Below are 20094 nucleotides of genomic sequence, written 5' to 3'. Positions count from 1 at the left end.
GAGAGAGAGAGAGAGAGAGAGAGAGAGAGAGAAAGCCAATCAGTTGCCTCCAGTATGCACCCCAACCAGGGATCGAACTCACAGCCTAGGTATGTGTCCTGACAGGGAACTGAACCTGCCACCTTTTGGTGTATGGGACAAGGCTCCAACCAAGCCAGGGCTGCCACACTTTTTATATTCTTCTATCTGGTGGAGGATTTTAATTCAGGTCCACAATCTAGTATCTGAAACATCAGGGCCAGATGTGTTTCAGAATTTTAGAAAAATAATGAAGGTGCACGCAGCTCCCTAGGCAGGGTGTGAGCCAGAACCCTGTAACCAAACCCGTCAACGTTTCTGCAAGGAGACGCGCAAGCATTCATCCCAGAAGTAGCTTCACCCCAGTTCAGCTCAGGATTTGCCACCAAATAAGGGATGACAACATTTTTGGTTGTGGGATCTCAGAAGTGAGAACCTAGCTAGTTCCCAATCAAATTTGCTTTGGGAAATCCTGGCAAAAAGACAAATTGGGTACCACCTTATGGATATCAGCCAAAATCAGACCCAAAGGTCCCACGATGTTGAAGCAGTGAGGTGTGGTCTAGGAGGGAAGTTGGAGCTGCCTAGATCAGGGCTCAAAGCCTGACTGTGTGACACGGGATAGGCCTGGTACTGCTGGCTGCTGAGAACCCTGATCTATTTGACCACTATTGTTATTGTGCTATTTTTTAGTGACTGAGAGAAGACCTTGGGGTTTGGAGGAACCCCTCCCCTGGAGCCATTTTGCTTTCTACTTGGGAAAGTTTCTTTCCGAGGAGATTTCTGGGTGGTGGGGGGCCCTCAAAATTGAAGCTCAAGCCTTAACCAAAAATTGTTTCTGGGACTTTCGAAGCCTCAGAAAACACCTAGGCTCAAAACAGAAAGCTGTTCTAAGCGGTGGGCATTTATTTCTGGGCAAGTATTTCTTTGTTCTGGGAGACCAGACCCTGGGTGCATAAACCCTTCCCCATCCCCACACGTAAGCTCCCATCACCCATGGGCGAGCTCAAGAATACTCCACAGTGAGGACACAGCAATGTGCGTTCAATCTTTCCCCTCGTGACAGATGTTTCTTTTCTGTAGGGATGTAGAAGATGTTCCTGTAAGTCTCAGAGACAAGTGAGGATGGATTCCGTTCTAGCTATTGGTACATGGGGCACAGAGAGGAAGCTGCCAGAAGGAGGGCCAGGCACTATATTTCCCCCCAGTTGGCAGAGATGCCCTCATACAGCGGGATTGAAGGAACCTTAGACCCACCTGGGGGAAATATTGGCATTTCCTCATGGGGTTATTGCAGACTGAAGAACCCTGACTTTGGGGAGTGTATTAAATGGAGAGAGAGGCTGGTTAAACCTTCTATTTAGAGCTGGGCCAAGTCCTAGACTATCCCTTTGGCCCCAAGGGGCTGCACATTCTCTCAATTGATCTAGGAGGGTCACAGCCTAAGAGGAGGGAGATCTGGTAGAGGTGGGCCTGACATTGCTTTGGGGCTCTGAGGATCCCCATAAAAAGCCTGGATGTTTCCCCTCCCCAAATCTGCTCTTTGTGGAGGAAGAAGGCAGGCCAGGGAACATGGGGCTAGGGGACTCAGAAAGTACATCTGGTCCTAACTCGTTTCTCTACATCCTCATGGCCCTCTGAGGGTCCCAAGTCTTCACCCAGCTTATGTCTGAACGGTCCCACCAGATTCTAGCTCAGCTGTGAGCAGTTAGGGAGCAGCCTGGGTCAAGACCTGCCTCCCCGGCCGGTCCTCCTAGGTCAGTGCAGTTGGGACAATGGGAGCTTCCCAGGGAGCAGTGGTTGTGATACCGTTGGAATAATCTGGTTATTATTTAATGGAAAAGGAGTGAAGGGAAAACTAGATAGTATAGGCATGCCATTTATATAGCTTTGCTAATTTAACACTCTCCAAGTCTGTTCCCTGCTGATATGGGGGAAGGGACTGGAAAAAGGCAGTTTGGATGCATGCCCAGTAAGGTCTGAGTAACATGGGAAAGTGCTTACCTGTCTGCCAGTCACACCTGGGAGCCAGTCAGTGGCCAGAACAGGCGAGGCCACTGCAAGGGTCGGAAACCTGAATATTTAAACTTCTAAACAAAGGAGTGAACTCTCTCTCTCTCTCTCTCTCTCTCTCTCTCTCACTCACAGGGCTCCTGGCTCTCCAGGGGGTGCGCTCCCCTGCGCCTATGTGGCCCATGGCCATGTGGGACTCCACACAGTGGACTAATGGACTTTAATTAACTGATGCTGAACTAGACCCAGCTGCAACAGGGAACGGAAGCTCTGGCCTTGCTTTTGGCTCTGCTGGAACCCCAGCTGCACCTTTTCTAGCACTGGTTTAAGGGGCAGGGGACTTTACAACCCAAGGAGTGTAACTCCACGCAAATAAAGTCTTCTACCACCCGTCACTCTCCCGCGTGGATCTTAGAAAATTCATTTTATAAAGATATCGCAAGAACCCCAATCCCACGAGTGGTGGAGGAGTTTGATTCTCCGGTGACAGTTGTGCTGGCAACCTCAGGGTTGACTGCTGAGGAGCTGAGGGCTGAATTGGGGTTATTTTTAGTTCATTTCATCACTTAGTTGCATTCTGCTTTTTATATCGTTTTAATAATCTTTTTATTTCTTTTAATTTACTTTATCTTTTTTATGGACTACTATACTATTTTTTTATTTCCTAATTTCTATTTCTTCACCTTAAGAAACTATGTGCCATGAGGCCACCCGAGCAAAAAGGCTGGATGCTCTGCCCCTCAGGCTGAGCCCCCCACATCCCTTTACCAGGTGTGTCTTTTCCCCAGTGGCTCAAAAACTTGAACCTGTGGAATTCGGGAGCCCCCAAGCCAGAGTTCTCACCCAGGGTAATAATATATTGACATACACTGATAATATATTTGAACTAGGGAGGTGATGTTCACACTATTTTAATTAGAAAGGGAAAACATTCTCTTCATCAAGAAATACAGGTGTGGAAGCGTATGAAGTAAAAAAATGTATGACCCCACCTCTCCCAAGTCCTACTCCAGACTCAGAGTAACCTCAGTAACATAATATATGTGTGCAGATGTACAGATGCCCATTTAAAATATGGTCAGTAAGGCCAAATTGTCCTCCAAAAATGCTGAGCCAATTTTTATTCCCACCAACAGCTTATAAGAGGGTCCCTTTCCCCCTTTGCCCACACCCTCACCAGCACAGCAGAGGGGCCAAACCAGACCTTTCAAAATGCTTTCTAGATCAGCCTGCCCCTGTTCTGCACCCTTCCCCCTGCCCCGGGCTGTTTGGATTCAGGAAAAGGGTCAGTGTGAGTGACACTTGTCCATTCATCACTAGGCAATGCAGTGTCCTTGCTGGGCTAGGCTCCTGCTCTGGCAGGCTGGGCACTGTCACAGGGAAGGTCCAGCTCCTGAGCACATTCCAAAGTGCTCCCTTCGGCCCAGCAGAAGTAGACACTTATCTGCTCATGCAGGAGACCCCGGGGCATGACTGAGAGTGAGGGGGTGCTTGACCTCTGGCTCCCATGGGCAGACACCCACTGAGCATCGAGTGTGAGTCACGCCTGAAGGTCAGTCTGGATTTTCCCCAAATCCTGATCCTCTCCCAGAGGGAATGGCCTCCCCTCCCCCCCCCACATCCTCCCACCACATGTAATGGAATCACGTAGCTTTGGGGAATCTTCCCAACAGTGCGGGTGCGCCTGGCCTGCGGCTGTTGCTCGGGAAGTGGGTCCCCGGGCAGCATGCTGCAGTGGTTGGGCAGGGAGGGGACAGGTGTCAGCACAGCCAGCTTCAGAGGCTAACTGGGGGATGGCCCAAACCAAGGGCGAGCAGGTGTGGCTGCCGGGTGGGACCAGGCCGAGAGCCAGAGACGAGGGGCCTGGGCACCGGCTGCCTTGCCAAGGCCTAGCGGCTGGTCGAAAGGTGAGAACTAGTCACCATCCCAGACATCTGGCTTGATTTCTTCCTCAGTCAGCTGAACAGCCATCTTTGGCCTCAAAAAGACAGCCTGAAGTTTTATTACTTGGAAGTTAAGACAGACGTCATCACTTTCCTCTTCTTCTTTTTTTTAAAAATATATTTTTATTGATTTCAGAGAGAGGAAGGGAGAGGGGGAGAGAGAGAGAGAAACATGAATGATGAGAGTCATTGATCGGCTGCCTCCTGCTGGGGATCGAGCCTGCAACCCGGGCACGTGCCCTGACGGAGAATCGAACCTCGATCTCCTGGGTCCTAGGTCGATGCTCAACCGCTGAGCCATGCCGGCTGGACTCATCTTCTTCCTCAGTGGTGTGGCTCTATAAGACAGAAACCCCAGAGAGGGAGAGATCAGGGGCTATAGCCCATGGTGCCAGATGTCTGCATAGACTATCTGGGGATCTGTAGTGAATGAGGGGTCCCTGATAGGAGTCAGAGGTCCCTTAAGCCCCAGCTGCCCTCAAATGGAACAAAACATCTCCTTTAAAGAGAGGCTATTTGAATCAACACACTTTGTTTTAGTCATAGACTGGCTTACCCCACACCCATTCCAACCTCCTTTCTTTTACCGTTCTCCACTCTAGAGGCTGAAAGAACTAAAGTCACCTTTTTTTGTCTTCTGTGGCTGTAGGTGATTTTTGACAATGTCCTGGTCAATTACACATAAGCAAAAACCTGTCTGAGTTTTGAGAAACCCTTGTATCTGGTACCATCCCTTCCCCTTGTTGCCCGCCTTGAATGGGAATGTGACACCCAGAGCTATGGCACCCATATTGTGACTCTGAGAGAAAGGCCAAGAAAAACACAAGATGTTGTCCCTGAACCAATGCCAACTACGGACAGCCTCCAGACTTCTTGTTATGTGAGGAAAATAAACCCCAATTTATTTAAACCTTTGATAGTTGGCCTTTCTGTTTCTTGCCATTCGAAAGCATTCCTAAGTGATAAACTTGCTTATGAATGTTTGTATAAGGAAGACGCTTAAAGGAACCCTCAGCCTCCAGAGTTGAACAGAGGAGAAGAGTCACCAAGGCCTCCATCTAGAAAGGAAATATCTGGAAAGGAGCCTTCTCCCTCCTCAGCATGACCTGGTCCTCCGAGCTCTGCTCAGATGCCCCGCGTTGGCTTCATCTGGCCCCCAGATGAAGGATTCTGTATTGTTCACCCAGTACAGGATAAATCTAGGCCCCTGGGCTGAATGCCAAGGAACTAAAAGAGACAGCTTCATCCTGATGGTCCCTCTGCACCCCTATTCCCTGAGGACCCCAGAGTGTACTCCTGAGACGTGCGTGAGCCAGGCCCTGGGCCTCGCTCCCGGGACAGTGACAGGGCTGCTGCAGAGGCACGTTGTCTGCTGCTCCTCCACCCTTCCTCTCTTGGCTCCTGGGAGCAATGAGTCCCCATCTATGAGGCTTCCCAGACAAACTCTGGGGATTCAGGCAACCTGGAATATAAACAGCAGACCCCAGGGAATAAGCAGAATGAAACTAGAGTTTTAACTGTCATCATGTTACCACTTTTGTTAAGGGATGCGAATCCCCTAATGAATCCTCACTAATTGTTCCTTCTTTCTTTCCTTCAAGGGCACCTCTGCTTCTGTTTCTTGGCCTGCCCTCTGGTAATCCTCCATCTTCCACCTCTTTGCACTCTCATCTCTCACTCATTTTTATGGCTTCCATAGCCCCTAAGAGCCTGGATCTCTTTCCCTAGGCTTCCCTCCTGAGCTCCAGCCTCAAATGCCCAGCTGTTTCTTACACATCTGCACCTGGGCTCCATAAACTTAATATGTCCAAAACGTAAATCTTGTCCTCAAATCTGCTCCTACCTGTTCATATCTTGATGGCATCAATATCCCCTATATTAATTTCCTGTTCCTGTTATAACAAATTACTACAAATTTAGTGGCTTATAACATCATACATTATCTTATAGTTCATGAGGTTAGAAATCCAAATGGCTCTCACTGGGCTAAAATTAAGGAGTTGACAGGTCTGCATTCACTCCAGGGATAATTCATTTCCTTGCCTATTCCAGTTTCTAGAGGCTGCCTACATTCCTTGGCTCATGGCCACCTTCCCACATCGTCAATGCCAGCAATTGTATCACTCTATGCATCGCTCTGCATCTGTCATCACCTCTCCTTTTTGAAATGTCTTGCTTCCCTCTTTCACTTATAAGAATTCTTATGATTACATTGGGCCCACCTGGATAATACAAGATTGTCTCTTCATCTCCAGATCCTTAATTTAATCACATCTGTAAAGTCCTCTTGGCTACATAGGTAATGTATTCATGGTTTCCAGGGATTAAGATGTGGACATATTTCGGGGGGGGGGGGGGGGTCATTATTCTGCCTACCACAGCCATCTAGATTCTTACCTTTCATAATAATTGCTACCATTTGCTGAACATTTTTTTTGTAGTTTAGTCTCTGGGCTGTCTTTTTTTATAGATACAATACAAAATGAAACGAGGACTTTGAATTCCCAAGATTCTATTGGCAGGAAGCAAGCTGAGAAAACTACTCAGCTGCAAACACCTGCCAGCTTCCATGAGAAAGGAAGGATGACACAGAGGTCAAAACCAAGAGCTCAGAGGGGAAAGCCAAGCGCCATGGAGAACTATTCCATCTGCCTGGCTGGATTTCAGAATTGCTAAGGACCATTTTCCCTCTTTTCGAACAGGAACATATATAGCAGCTATCTTATGCCTCTCCCACATTGTATATCAAGTGTGTAGGGGGTGCCAGATAACTCATCTCTTTGTTTAACTGGTCAGGAGGAAACTTTCATGTGAGCTCTACTTAAGGAACTACACCTGAGAGCCTTTTCTTCACCAGGACTTGACTTAGAGATAGAGCTGATGCTATAATAAGGCAAGACTTTTTGGTCTTTGGAATTGCAGGGCCTTGCTCCCCGCTGGCTGATGAAGGGGTGGGACCCATTCTGCACCTCTACGTATATTAGCGTCTCCACCTAAGTGAAACTCACTGTGTGAAACGACCCTTGAGAGAGCCAGGTGAATTGTGGGCACTGGTAATAACCTTGGGGTGGGCAAAGGGGTGACCTCAGTGGCCAGGCACTTGCACCCCAGAGGAGCTCTCTATTAATCTCCAGTGGGATGCTACTGTTTCCTCTGCCCCTCTTTCTGGGTCCGATGGGTTCTATGGAGCTTCCAATGATACTGGGACCTCTGCTCTCCCTCAGGGCACTAAAAAATCTGCATAACTGTCTGCCCTAATCTCCTACCACGTCTTGGTGAGAAGGCCAAGTGTAGGGTGATGGATCGGTGATAGAAGGGATTAGAAGAATTAGAAGGCAGAACCAAAGTGGAAAAGAAGGAGAGAAAGAGTGAGGGCCACTGCTGGATTGCACAACTGAAGACTCTTTCACTTTAAAACTCCCAGTACAGCCCCCAGGACACGCAGCATCCCCCAACATAAAAAGCCCTTTCTCAGAACAAAAGCCCTGTCACCAAAAGCATTTATTTAACAACAATAACAGCAAAACACACAAGGTACAAAACATTTTTCTCAAAAATTCTTCCAATTCAATTCAACCAATATTTATTTTCCTGCAAAAGCAGAGATATATAAAGAAATAGAAACATGTGGATTTTCTCTTGTTTTTGATTGAAAAGCCTATCGGCACAACCAGGAGAAAAGCATTGCCCTAGTGAGCCAAAGCACAATAGGAAAGCATTTTTAAAATAGAAAAGAACACTAATATATAAATATACCAAGGTAATTTTAAAACACAGTAGAGCCTACGACAGTGGGGGATGGGTCTAAGGCTCACAGGCAACTTGTGTTCTGTCTCCTGTGTAGGCTGCTCGGGGCTACAGTTTAACCCAGGGTGAGCTTCCATGGTCCTCTTAACAAACCATGTACTCTGGGGGTACATATAAAACCATCATTAATAAAGATATGCCTAATTAGCAAAAACCAATGGAAAAATCATTTAGAAAGCAAATGGGAGTCCAGAGAAAAGAGCACCGGGCAAGAAAAGAACACTGTTTCTTCACCTGGAAAATGGGTTTGATGACCTCTACTGTTCCTTCTGGTATTAGTAAGTGTGATTCTAAAGGGGTTACTCAGGAATCCAGGGGCAAACATGGCAGAGGAGATATGAAAATCCCATCAGGGGCTCATAGTAGGTACCCCTGTTAGAAACTAAGGACCAGGCCAGATGAATTGCAACCTCCAAACTCCTCTAAGGACAATCTGTGAGTCTGGCCCACATCCTAGCAGATGTGTAATCTGTATGCTAGGCATTCATCCTTCACAGCTTTGATCACTTGTGAAACTGACCTTTGTCCCCACTGTGCATATCTATATATTTTAGTGACGTGTGTCATGCAGAACGTGGGCCTGGGATAGTTGTGTAAGGTGATACCAAATCTCCTGCTGCCAGACAGAGGCGAGAGGCATTGCTGAGCACACAAGAATTTAGCCAGGATGGTGTCAGAGAGAGAAAGCTTCACCCCAAGTCTGAAGAGTAGGAGAAACTTCCCTGGACCCTGCGTCTATGTGGACTGTAGCGTGAGTGAAATAATCCTGCTGACTTGTTTAGAGTTGTTTTGAGTTCTTTGAGTCCCTCCAAAATACTGCCAACAACTGTAGTATTTGCCACAGTGCCATGAGCACTACAGAGAAGGCGAGTAAGAGGGATCTTCAGAGGGCAGCTTTCCCCGTGGGCCCCTTACTGGGCACAGATGGAGGGCTCTCAGGGCTCACTCCAGTCTTTTCTGTCCCCGGAGCTCCTGTCTGCCTCAGCTGCCTCTCTTTCTCTGCTGCAGTTCTCTGTCCCCACCCCACGCGCACACAGATGCACCAACGGGGGACCTGCCATATTCTCTGCCCCCCACTCCACGCCCACAGACACTTCTTTTTCTAAGGCCATTCCTGAGCTTAATTATTTGCAGGCCTTCTTTCTCTTTAGAGTCTCCCAAAGTCCAAAGACTGTTCAGATAATTAAACCTAGAGGGACCAGAGGAAGAGACGCACCCCCTGGGCCTTTGGAATCAGGCTGGTGATTAGGTCATAATTGATCTTTATTGTTGCTGCCGAAGGTTATTTATCCCTCTGGCAGAGGAGCCTTTGTCACCCATCTGCCCCACCCCCAGCTCGCTGAAGCTGAAGCTGACCTGCCTCCTCCTGGAGCCCTGCCCTCAGCCTGCTCGAGGCGGGCGGACCAGGTACAGAGGCTGGGCTGGGGACTCATTTGCTCTCCTTGTGGGCCTCAGCAGTGTGTCCCCCACCCCCAGACTTCACCGCATCTCTCACTTTCCCATCTCTGCCACACCTTTTGTCTTGCAGGCCATCTCAGGTCCTGGGCCTCCTACCCTGATCCACCCTCCTGGGACCAAAGCCCAGGGTCAGAGAGAAATCTGCTTCAGAAGGGCCTGCAGCAGCCTCCACTCCGAGTTCTAAGAGCTTTCCCAGGCATGCCCTGGAAAGGAAACTGGGGCGGGAGGAATGAGGTTCCCTAAAAATACATTTCGATTTCCCAGTGGAGGGACGAGTGGGAGGGTGGAAGCCAGGACTGTGAACTGCGCTGGACATTCAGCTCCACTCTGTCTCCAAGGTACGCGGGCTCCTGGAAAAAAGCGAAAAAGAAAAAATTCTTCTACCTACAAAGAAATCTCTACGGGCTGTCCTGAGCCATGGAGATATTATTGTTTGTGATAATAATACATTTTAGAGAGCACTCTGAAACATCCTAACTGATTTCATTTTGCTCATCAGCATGACCTCATCCGTCTGGGGCAATGAGGCAGGGCCGAGATCCGAGTCAGAAACAAGGGAACAAGAGCAGCTAAGTGACATGCCCAAGTCAAAGCCAGACCAGCGCCCTGCCTCTCCCTCTTGGCTCAATTACGTAGTTTCCTTGTGACAATATGGGGGTCTCCTCATTGAGGTCATGGCTTTTACTTGCTGGGTTGAAATTTCTTGACGAGACTGACTGGGGATGCATCTCTTCCCCTGGCAGAGAATCTGTCTCCTAGTTCTTTTAAGCAGCAGGTTCTTCCTGGGCCCACCTGTGTCCCCTTGCTCTAGAGAGCAGTGTCCTTCAGAATGAAGGATCGACCACACCTACCTTGACTGCACGCTCACTGAGTGCCATGCCAGGTCTGTGCCAAGAGTTTTCAGATTATCCCACTTACTTCTCCCAATAACACTGGGGAGAGGGCTCTCTGGTCACTCTTATTCCTTAGATGAGGTGATAGGATCAGAGAAGTCAACCTGTCCTTGGTCACTCAGCTAGTAAGAGGCAAGAGCTGAGATCGAAGCCCAGGGCCTCCTAGACTCTGGAGCAAATGCCTTTGTGAAAGATGTACTGTGCCCCAAGTAGATATTCCCTGGACAGGGGCTGGGGAGTAGCACATCCAAGCTTATGTACCACCCCATTAGAGGAGGGACATTGATAAGAGAAAGCAAAGTGCAGAAAAGATGAACTCAGTGTCGGAAAATATGAATGCAGGAAGGGCCCCTAGACGTCACCTACTCATGACGGCAGAGTACAGGTGAGAAAACGGATGCCCACAGACAGGGAGTAGTTTGCCCTGGATCGAATGGCAGAGCCAGAACTAGAACCCAGGTCCCCTGGCTTCCAGGTTCACCGCTGCCCCTTGCCTCATCCCAGGCCATTGGCAGCTTTCTCCTTCAGCTTCACAATTTTCTCCCCCACTGCCTGCCGCATCAGAGGCTGTTAGCAGACTCTGTGAGCATCACCCCCTTTTAGCCTGTAGAGAAACCCCCAAAACACAAGCCAGCAGACAATCCCTCAAGTAACTAAGGAGGACTCTGAGCTATCCCCCTGCAGGAGTATCCCACAGATGCCTACGTTCAACTCACACTGCCTCCCGACCCCATTCATTCATTCTCACCCCCATGCCCTTCCCTCCATCCCCAGCCCCGTGGAGTTTGAACCAGGGCAAGAAACCCCAGAGCAGCAGCAGTCCTCAGCACACACCTAGAGCTTGGGCTTGGCTCCTACTCTCAGGGCTCAGTGTGGGACAGAAGAGGCAACCCTTCTAGCTCTGGCACTGGAGTCCAGTGACCTCCAACTCACTGGCTACTTCTGCCCCACTACCTGGGCTGGGGCAATTTTCTTACCTGCTCAAGCCTCCAATCTCTGGGGCCTGTGTCCAGAAGGCAAGATGCAGCACCTGGGCTGGGACTGCTTGGTGAGACCTGGGTGGGGTCAAGTCAACGCTGAATGAGCCTAAAGAGACCCTATCTTGGAAACCAGCTCTAAAAAAAGAATAAAAATAAAAGAGGCCTGATTTGTAGAGATTGCTGATTGCTAGAGTATAAAAACTCTTACAATGGCCTACTGCAAGCTACCTAACATTCCTGAACATTGAACACACTCTTGGGAGCCTGCGTGGGCTGGGTCCAACACACCATCGCCCCCTCCTACGCTGCCCACACTTGGCTCCCAGATGTCCTGATGTAGGGGAAGCTTTTAATTTTGCCTCAGTCCCTGGCAGGTGTCTGACAGTCTAGGAAAACCAAGTCTCAGACAGTACATCTCCCCACGTTCTCAGGTCCCAGCCACAGAGTAAAGACGCAAACAGTGCAAAGCCTTGATGTCTAAAAGGTTTTTTCTTCCAAGGAGTTCAAAGCACTTGCTATGTCTGATCTTATCCTTCTAACACCCTGGGAACGCGTGGAGACAGTGGGAAGGATTTGGGTATCTCTTTCTGAAAGATGGGGACATAGGCCCAGAAAGCTTAGAAAGATTGATCAAGGCCACCAGCAGTTTGGAGCAGAGGCTGGACTGGGAAGGCCAACTATGCCTCTCATTCTCAACCTCAGGCCGCTTTCCCCTCTCTGCCTTCTCATGACCCCCCAGCAAGAGTCTGATGGGGATGGAGAAGCACGAGATCTTTCTGTGGTTTTCCCAGACAGAACCCAGGTCTCTACTTCCCAGCTCTCCCTGTCTCAGACCACACACTCGTAGTGCCTCCAGGGGAGCTGGCCCGACAGGTTTCCCTTGGGGGGATGCCAGCTCTGTCTCCGCTCATTAGCAGGTCTGTTTCCAGGTGGATCCACCATGGGGTCATTAAAGCAATAAACAAGTTCCCAGATTGTTGGCTTGCCGGTGGGCTGGACCTGGCACCCATTGCTCCCTGCATTGTGCAGAGTTCCAGCGGGCCCACACAACCCCTGAAACAATGCCTCACTTCCTTCCAGGAAGCCACGGACCCAAGCCAGTCTCCTGGGCTCGCCCACGTGCTCTGGCCAAGCCATTGTCTCCAAGTCAGATGCGTCCAGCCATTCCCATGACCAGGGTAATCGCATCCTCTTGGCCATCCAAAAGTAGGAGGACCAGGGGCTGGGGGCAGAGAGCCATAGCTCCCCAAAGGATGGTGTTGCCCAAATCCCCACAGTCCCTGACCAGGAGGTCTGCTGCCTCCCCACTACCACCCTGTCTGCTCCCATCTGAATTTCATGGCTCAGCCTCTCCCTGGAACTGGGGTGCAAAGAAGCCCTAACCAAACCTCTCAGCCCTCCTGGCACCCCTATGTTTGGCTAGAATTGCTCCCTATGTTCCCAAAGGGTTGTTTATATATTCCCAGGCAGGGACTGAGTGGTGGGAGGAAATAGGGTCCTTCAATAATGTGAGCAACAAGGAGATGGTCCAGCATAGTCACTCGCCTGGAGGGGAGGGACACTGGCCAGCCCAGGGTGTCTTTTCTCAAGGGATTCTAACGGGTCCTCAGTGGGCCTATGCTACAGTCACTGCCCATGTGGGTTTCTTTCTTTTAAACATTTCTATTTGGGACTTATTAAATGGAATGATGTCTCAGGGGCAGGAGAGGACCTGGGACAGAGTAAGCTAGAATCTAAAATTAAGATGAAACTCAGGGTGGGGGAGAGACCAAGCAGTCTAGGACAGGTCTGTGAAACTTAATGCACAGGCCAGAGAACCTGGCCCAGGTGGTCCACAGGATACGAGGTGTTGAGGTCTGAAGGCAGAGGTCCCAGAGGCTTTGTGTGCAGTCTCTTGTTCTTGCCAAGACCCAGCAAGAGCTGGTGAAGCTAATATGTTTAATTGAACACAATTTGTTAAGGCTGCTCAGTTTTGGCCCCAAGCCCTTACCTGGGGAAGCACAGACAACTAGCTCATCGTTACAGCCTGCTCTGGATGGTGGAGGCTGATGAAGAAAGGTCCTGGCTGGGTGTGGCAGGTGGGAGGCCATGCTGGGAAAGAGACCTTCCACAGAGAAAGGAGTCCCTGCTGTGGCTTCAGGTCAAGATGCTGGAATATGCTGAAGGGGGATGGGAAGAATGAGACTGAGACCAGCTTCAAACCATACTTCTTAAATGTTGGACATAGCACTACAGCATTTTTTTCTTTAAAAATTAACTTTATTGAGATATAATTTACTTAAAGTAAAATACACCATTTAAAGTATACAGTTCAGTGAGTTTTGACAAATCTCTAAACTTATGTAATCACCACTATGATCAAGGTACAGAACATTTCCATCACTTCCAAAAGGTTCCCTTTTGGCCCTTTGCAGCTAGCCTTCCCCAACTGCTGGCCCGGGCAACCATTGATCTGGTTTTTATTACTATAGAATAGTTTTGCAAATTCAAGATTTTCATATAAACAAAGGCACAGAGCATGGGCCCTTATGTGTCTAGCTTCACTCAGTTGTTGCCTGTATCAGTAGTTTGTTTCTTTTCATTGCTGAGTAGTATTCCAAGAGTGACCTTACCACAATTTGTTTTTCCATACTTGTTAATAGACATTTGAATTGTTTCCAGTTTGGAGATGTTATGAATAAAACTTCCTTCATAGTTAGTGTAAAAGTTTTTGTGGATACATATTTTTATTTCTCTTAGGTATATATCTAGTAGAATTGTTGGGTCGTATGGTTAGTGTATGTTAACTTTATAAGAAATTGCCAAACTATTTTCCAAAATGGTTGTAGCGTTTTATGTGCCCACCAGCATACCTGAACATTCCAGTTGCTCTGTACCCTTTCTCACTGTTGGTATTGTCTATCTTTTTTCTTTTAGCCATTCCAAGAGGAGTTAGTAAAATGTCATTATGGTTTTAATTTGCATTTTCTTGATAACTAATGATGTTGAATGTGCCTACTGGCCATTATTTTCTTTGGCAAAGTGATCGTTCAAATCTTTTGTCCGTTTTTTAAAAAATGGGTTGTCTTCTTATTACTGAATGTAAGAGTTCTTTATATATTCTGAATACAAGTCCTTTGTCAGAGACATATATTGTAAGTACTCTCTCCCAGGCTGTGACATATGACTTCTTTTTTTGTTTTTTGAAAGTGTCCTTGGCCTTGGCTGGGTAGCTCAGTTGGTTAGAGCATCGTCCCAATACACCAAGGTTGTGGGTTTGATTCCCAGTCAGGGCACATACAAGAATCAACCAATGAATGCATGAATGGGTAGAACAACAAATTGATATTTCTCTCTCTAAAATCAATAAATTTAAAAGAATATTTAAAAATAGTAAAATAAAATAAAAGTGTCCCTTGAAGAGAAGTTTCTAATTTCAATGGAGTAAAATTTGTTTCTTTTTTGGTGTCCTCCTCACCCCAAGGATCACAAAGGTTTTCTCCTATGTTTACTTTTAGAATTGTATCATTTTATCTCTTATGGTTATGTCTATGATCCATACATAGTTTAATTTTTATATATTATGAGGCTTAGGATCAAGGCATTTCCTTTTTATAAGACTATCCAGTTGTTCTAGCATCATTTTATCCTTAGTGTGGATAAGGCCTTGTCAAAAACCAATTGACAAAACATGGGTGGGTCTATCTCTGGACTTTCTGTTCTTTTCACTGATCTGTATGTCCATTCTTACACCTCTATGACATTGACTTGATTACTGTAGCTTTATATCAGATCTGGAAGTCAAGTAGTTTAAATCCTACTTTGCTCTTCTTTTTCCAGATAGCTTAGGATATTCTATATCCTTTGAATTTTCACATGCATTTTAGAATAAGCTTGTAAATTTCAGCAAAAATCACTGGGTCTTTGTCTTAGTACATTTGGGCTGCTGTAACAGAATACCATCAACTTACCATAGGCTTAAATAACAGAAATTTATTTCTCATAGTTCTGGAGGCTAGAAGTCCAAGATCAAGGGACAGCAGATTCAGTGTCTGATGGGAGCCCACTTCATGGTTCACAGATGGCCATCTTTTTGCTGTATCCTCACATGGTAGAAGGGGCCAAGGCTCTCTCTGGGTACTTTTTTATAAAGGCATTAATTCCATTTGTGAAGCCTCTGCCCTCAGGATCTAATCACCTCCCAAAAACCCCATCTCCTAATACAATCACACTGGGATTAGGGTTTGAAGATAAGAATTTTGGGGGTACACAAACATTCAGTCTGTAGTAGTGATTATGATTGAGATTGCATTGAATCTACAGATAAATTTTGGGAGAATTAACATTTTAGCAATATTGAGTCTTCCTATCCATGAACATGGCATATCTCTTCACTCTTTTAGATCTTCTTTAATTTCTCTCAGCAGTGTTTTATAATTTTTCATATAAATGTCTTACACATCTTTCATTACATTTATCTTTACGTATTTCATGTTTGTTGACTCTACTGTAAATGGCAACTTATCATTTCATTTTCCAATAGTTTGTTACAAGTATGTGGAAATACAACTGATTTTTGTGTATTGACTTGTATTCTTCAACCTTGCTCAATCGACTTATTAGTTCTAGCAGATTTTTTTGTAAATTGCTTAGAGTTTTCTGCATACATAACATTTTAGCTGTGAATAAAGACAGTTTTATTTCTCCCTTTACTGTCTGTATGCCTTGCATTTCTGGACTATCATACTTGGTCCTGATGTATTCTCCTTTTTATACTTTGCTGGTTTCTATTTGCAAAAATTTTATTAAGGCTTTGTGTCTATGTTCATGAGGGATATTAGTTTATAGTTTTCTTTCCTTATCATATCTTTGGTTTGGCATCAGGATAATGTTGGACTCATAAAATGAGTTGGGAGGTGTTCCTTTCTCCTCTGTTTTATGAAACAATTAATGTATGATAAATATTTTATCCTTAAATGATTGATAGAATTTTGCCAGGTTTTTTTCTTCTTTCTATTTTAAGTTCAAGTCTTTAATCTATAGAGGGCTATTCAAATTTTCTATTTCTTCCTGGGCCAGGTTTCCTATTATGTGTGTTTCAAGTAATTTGTCCATTTAATGTAAGTAGCCAGGTATATTCTATAAAGTTGTTCTTATCTTTTTAATGTCTGTAGGATCTGAAGTGATGCTCCCTCCCTTTCATTTCTGATATTGGTAATTTGTATCTTTCTTCTTTTGTTGTTGATCAGTCTAGCTATAGGTTTATCATTTTTGTTGATCTGTTCAAAGAACCAGCCTTTGCTTTCATTGATTTTCTTCATTGTTGATCTGTTTCCTAGGCCACTGATATCCACTCTCATTTTTATTATTTTCTTCCTCACATTGCTCTTTGAAGGTTGCAGAAGGGCACAGGTTCCCACATCTTCAATCATAAGTCATGGGAGCTCTTAATGGAAAAGGGTCTTAGACATAGGCTTGTCCAACCCCTTTTAAATCTTATGGCGAAGACATTTTCCTCAGGCAACTTAGTTTTCTTCCACCGCCAGCTCGTTTATTAATTTATTTATTCCTTCCTTTAGTAATATATTATTATTTGTTCATGTAAGACACATTTGTTGAACTTATACTATGTGCCAGAGACTGTTCTGTTCTAAGAACTAAGATGAATAAGTCACAGTCTCTGTCTTCAAAAATCTCCCAGCCTAATGAGGGCCATAGTAAGTATTCGGAAAATGACAGTGCTAAATACCACAACAAGGTGTTCCCAGAGTGCCACGCACCCACTGAGGAAAGAAGGACAGAGCTTGAGAGCTAGCGGGAAGCTGAGTTTGGAGGTAGGGAGTGGTTGGGGAAGATGCCAGACAAGACCTCTAAAATGGATTCACCAGGCAAAATGAATCCACTCTCCTTCACTTCAGAAAGGGCTTTGTGAATCTACTAAATATTTGTTTAAATAAGGCAAACAGAAAACAATGCAAGTCTCAATAAACAATCATCGATTAATCAATTAGCTAATTTTGTGCCTAGCATCATGCTAGGAGGTTTGGGAGAGTACAGAATGCAGATGACTCGATCATGCTTTCCAGAGAATAAATATGCTTTCAGATTCCCACTTCCTGATTTTCTCTTTTGCAGATGGCTTATGCCATCCACAAGAGGTAAATATGCTTGAAGCTGTGGAGGTATCAATATTGACATTCTTATCTATTATCTCCCTGCCTATTGCTGCAAACGAACTTTGCAACTTCATTGTCATCCTGCACAGTTTTTGAAGGCCAGGAACCCAAGAGTGGCTTAGCTGAGTGTTTCTGACGCAGTGTCTTGTCCAAGGTCTCTCATGAAGTCAGTGGCTGGGGCTTTAATCTCCGAAGACTTGACTAGGCGTGGAGGGTCTGCTTCCAAGGCACTCACATGGCTGCAGGCAGGAGGCCTCAGTTCCCCACGGTGTGGGCCTTTCCCCAGGGTTGCTGGACATGGGAGGTGGCTTCCCCCAGATCCAATGATCCAAATGCCACTCTGTCTTTTATGACCTGGCGTCCGAATCACATATTATCACTTCTGCTTTATTCTGTCCACTAGAAATGAGTCACTAAGTCCATCTTATCCTCAGTGGGAGAAGATTACGACAAGGAAAAAATGTGCACACCAAAAGGTGGGGATTGTTGGGAGCCCTCTTACATATTTACTCACCACAGAATCCTCCTAACCCAAAACATAATTTTCAGAATCTGGAAGCTTAATGACATTGAGATTGAAATAGCCAATTAATCTTTGTCTCATTTTTCCACATAGAAATGTAAAGAAAAGGATCTCATTCTTAGAAATAAAATTATTTTGTAGAATCTAGTCCTCTTTATAAATATTAAACTGTTACAAGCCTGAAGAACAAAGTTTTTACTGAGAACCAAATCCAGCCTCAGGCAGGGAGAAATACCTTTGATATTAGGAGGCAACTTCAAGGAATCTTCTGGAAGGCTGTAACCATTATCCTTTGACAGTTAAGAATTATGCAGGATTATGACTCAATTTATTTAGAGACTGAGGATGCAGCAATTGACAAAACAGAGGGGAGTGGGGCTGAGGGACTGAGTGTTTATGCTTCCCCCCAAATTTATACATTGAAGCCCTAACCCCCATGTGATGGTATTTGGAAGTGGGATATTTGGAAGATAATTAGGTTTAGGTGAGGTTGTAAAAGTGGGGCTCCAGTGATGGAATTAGTGTCCTTACAGATGAGAGCTCTCTCTTCACATGTGAAGATACAGGGAGAAAGTGGTCATCTACCCACCAGAAAGAGCCCTCTCGTGAGGAATCCAGGTGACTGGTACCTTGATCTTGGACTTCTGGCCTCCAGAACTATGAGAAATAAGTTTCTGTTTTTTAAGCCACCCAGTCTATGGTGTTTTGTTATAACAGCTCAAGCCGACTGCTGTCACCTGATTAAGCAGATGTAAGGTTAAATTCACAGTGTTAGGATTCTACAGAGTTTTCTCTGGTGGAGGGATCTTCAGTGTTTCAGGACAGCTTCTGTCTGCAGATGGGCAGGACTGAGGGAAGGGAGCACTGACAACTGAAGAGGTTACTGAGCATGTGACTGGAGATCATGGAAGTAAACACTTTAAGGGCCAACTTGGAGTTCTAAGTCAATAACAGAAAATTTGGAGACGAATCACATTTTCGGTGGAAGGGTGGGGTCAGTATGGTTATTGGTGTAGACTCCACTGATGAAAGACTTTTTTTTTTTTTTCTAACAGAATAGGCTCTTCAGCTTGCATAAATAGTTTGTCATGAACAAGGTATCTGAAGTCAAAACAAGTGCTAAGACCTAGTTTTCTTTTCCAGCACTCAGGAGAACAGAACACAGTGAGGAGGCTTGTATAGACTCAGAATGGATCACCCATCCTCAAGCACCCTGGTGACAAGGAAGGACTCTCTTTCTTGCCTATAGGAGTAACCCAGTAGGGATATATCTAATTCTTTCTAAAAGTTCGTGGAAAGATATGATTCCAGGCTCACCTCAAAATAATAGAAAGTTTTAGGGGAGACCTACATGCTAAAGAGAATTGATTCCACTGCTATAATAATTCCAATGCCACAGTGGCTTATAGAAGATGGCAGTTTATAAGTCTCTCCTGTAATTGTCCAAAAATAAGCAGTACAAAGCTTTATGGGGACTCCATAGTATCAGAGACCCAGGCGCCTTTTTGAATGCCCTTCTTTCATCTGATGGCCTGGGAGAGCCACCACAGCTCCTGTCACCATGCTTACATTCCAGCCAGCAGAAGAGAGAAGGACAGAGTGGGAAGAGACACCCTTCCTGGTGAGGGACACGACCAGGAAGCTGCATCTATTACTCTGTGTAGGTTGGATAGGGCAGAACCAGGAAGATTTATGTGTCAATTCTGCTTGGGGCCTGCGGGGAGAACCTAGGCACATGGCCATACCTAACTGCAAGGGAGGCTGGGAAACGCAGCCATTCGATTGGCTGTCATTTTCTCAGCTAACACCTGGATTGCTCTAGAAGGAAAAACATGCTGGGAGAACAGCTAGCAGCCTCGGACATAATCACCTCCTGTAATCTCACTCGAAGGGAAGGCCAAGCAGATCAGCCACAGTCCCGTAAATATCCTTTCATTAGACTGTAAACTTTATGCCAGCAAGGACCTCAGCTCTTTTTGCTCTTCACTTTATTGTCATTGCCTAGAACAATCATGGCACAGAGAAGGTTCTCAATAGATATTTATCAAGTAAATGAATGAATGTTAGTTAGGCAGCTGGGTTTAAGAGTTCCAGAAGACTCTCCTTGTGCCCCTGCCCAAGGACTTTTGTTGCAAAGATCAACACCACTTGGTTTCACCCTGGCCAGTGTGGTTCAGTTGGTCGCATGTCATCCCATGCTCCAAAAGGTCCCCAGCTGGAATCCCCGTCAGGGCACATGCCCTGGTTGCCAGCTCCATTCCTGGTGGGGGGTGTGCAGGAGGCAGCCAATCCATGTTTCTCTCA

This window comes from Miniopterus schreibersii (assembly GCF_964146895.1).
Source record: "Miniopterus schreibersii genome assembly, chromosome: 19".
In the NCBI taxonomy this organism is placed as follows: Eukaryota; Metazoa; Chordata; class Mammalia; order Chiroptera; family Miniopteridae; genus Miniopterus; species Miniopterus schreibersii.
Note: the sequence above shows the minus strand (reverse complement) of the source record.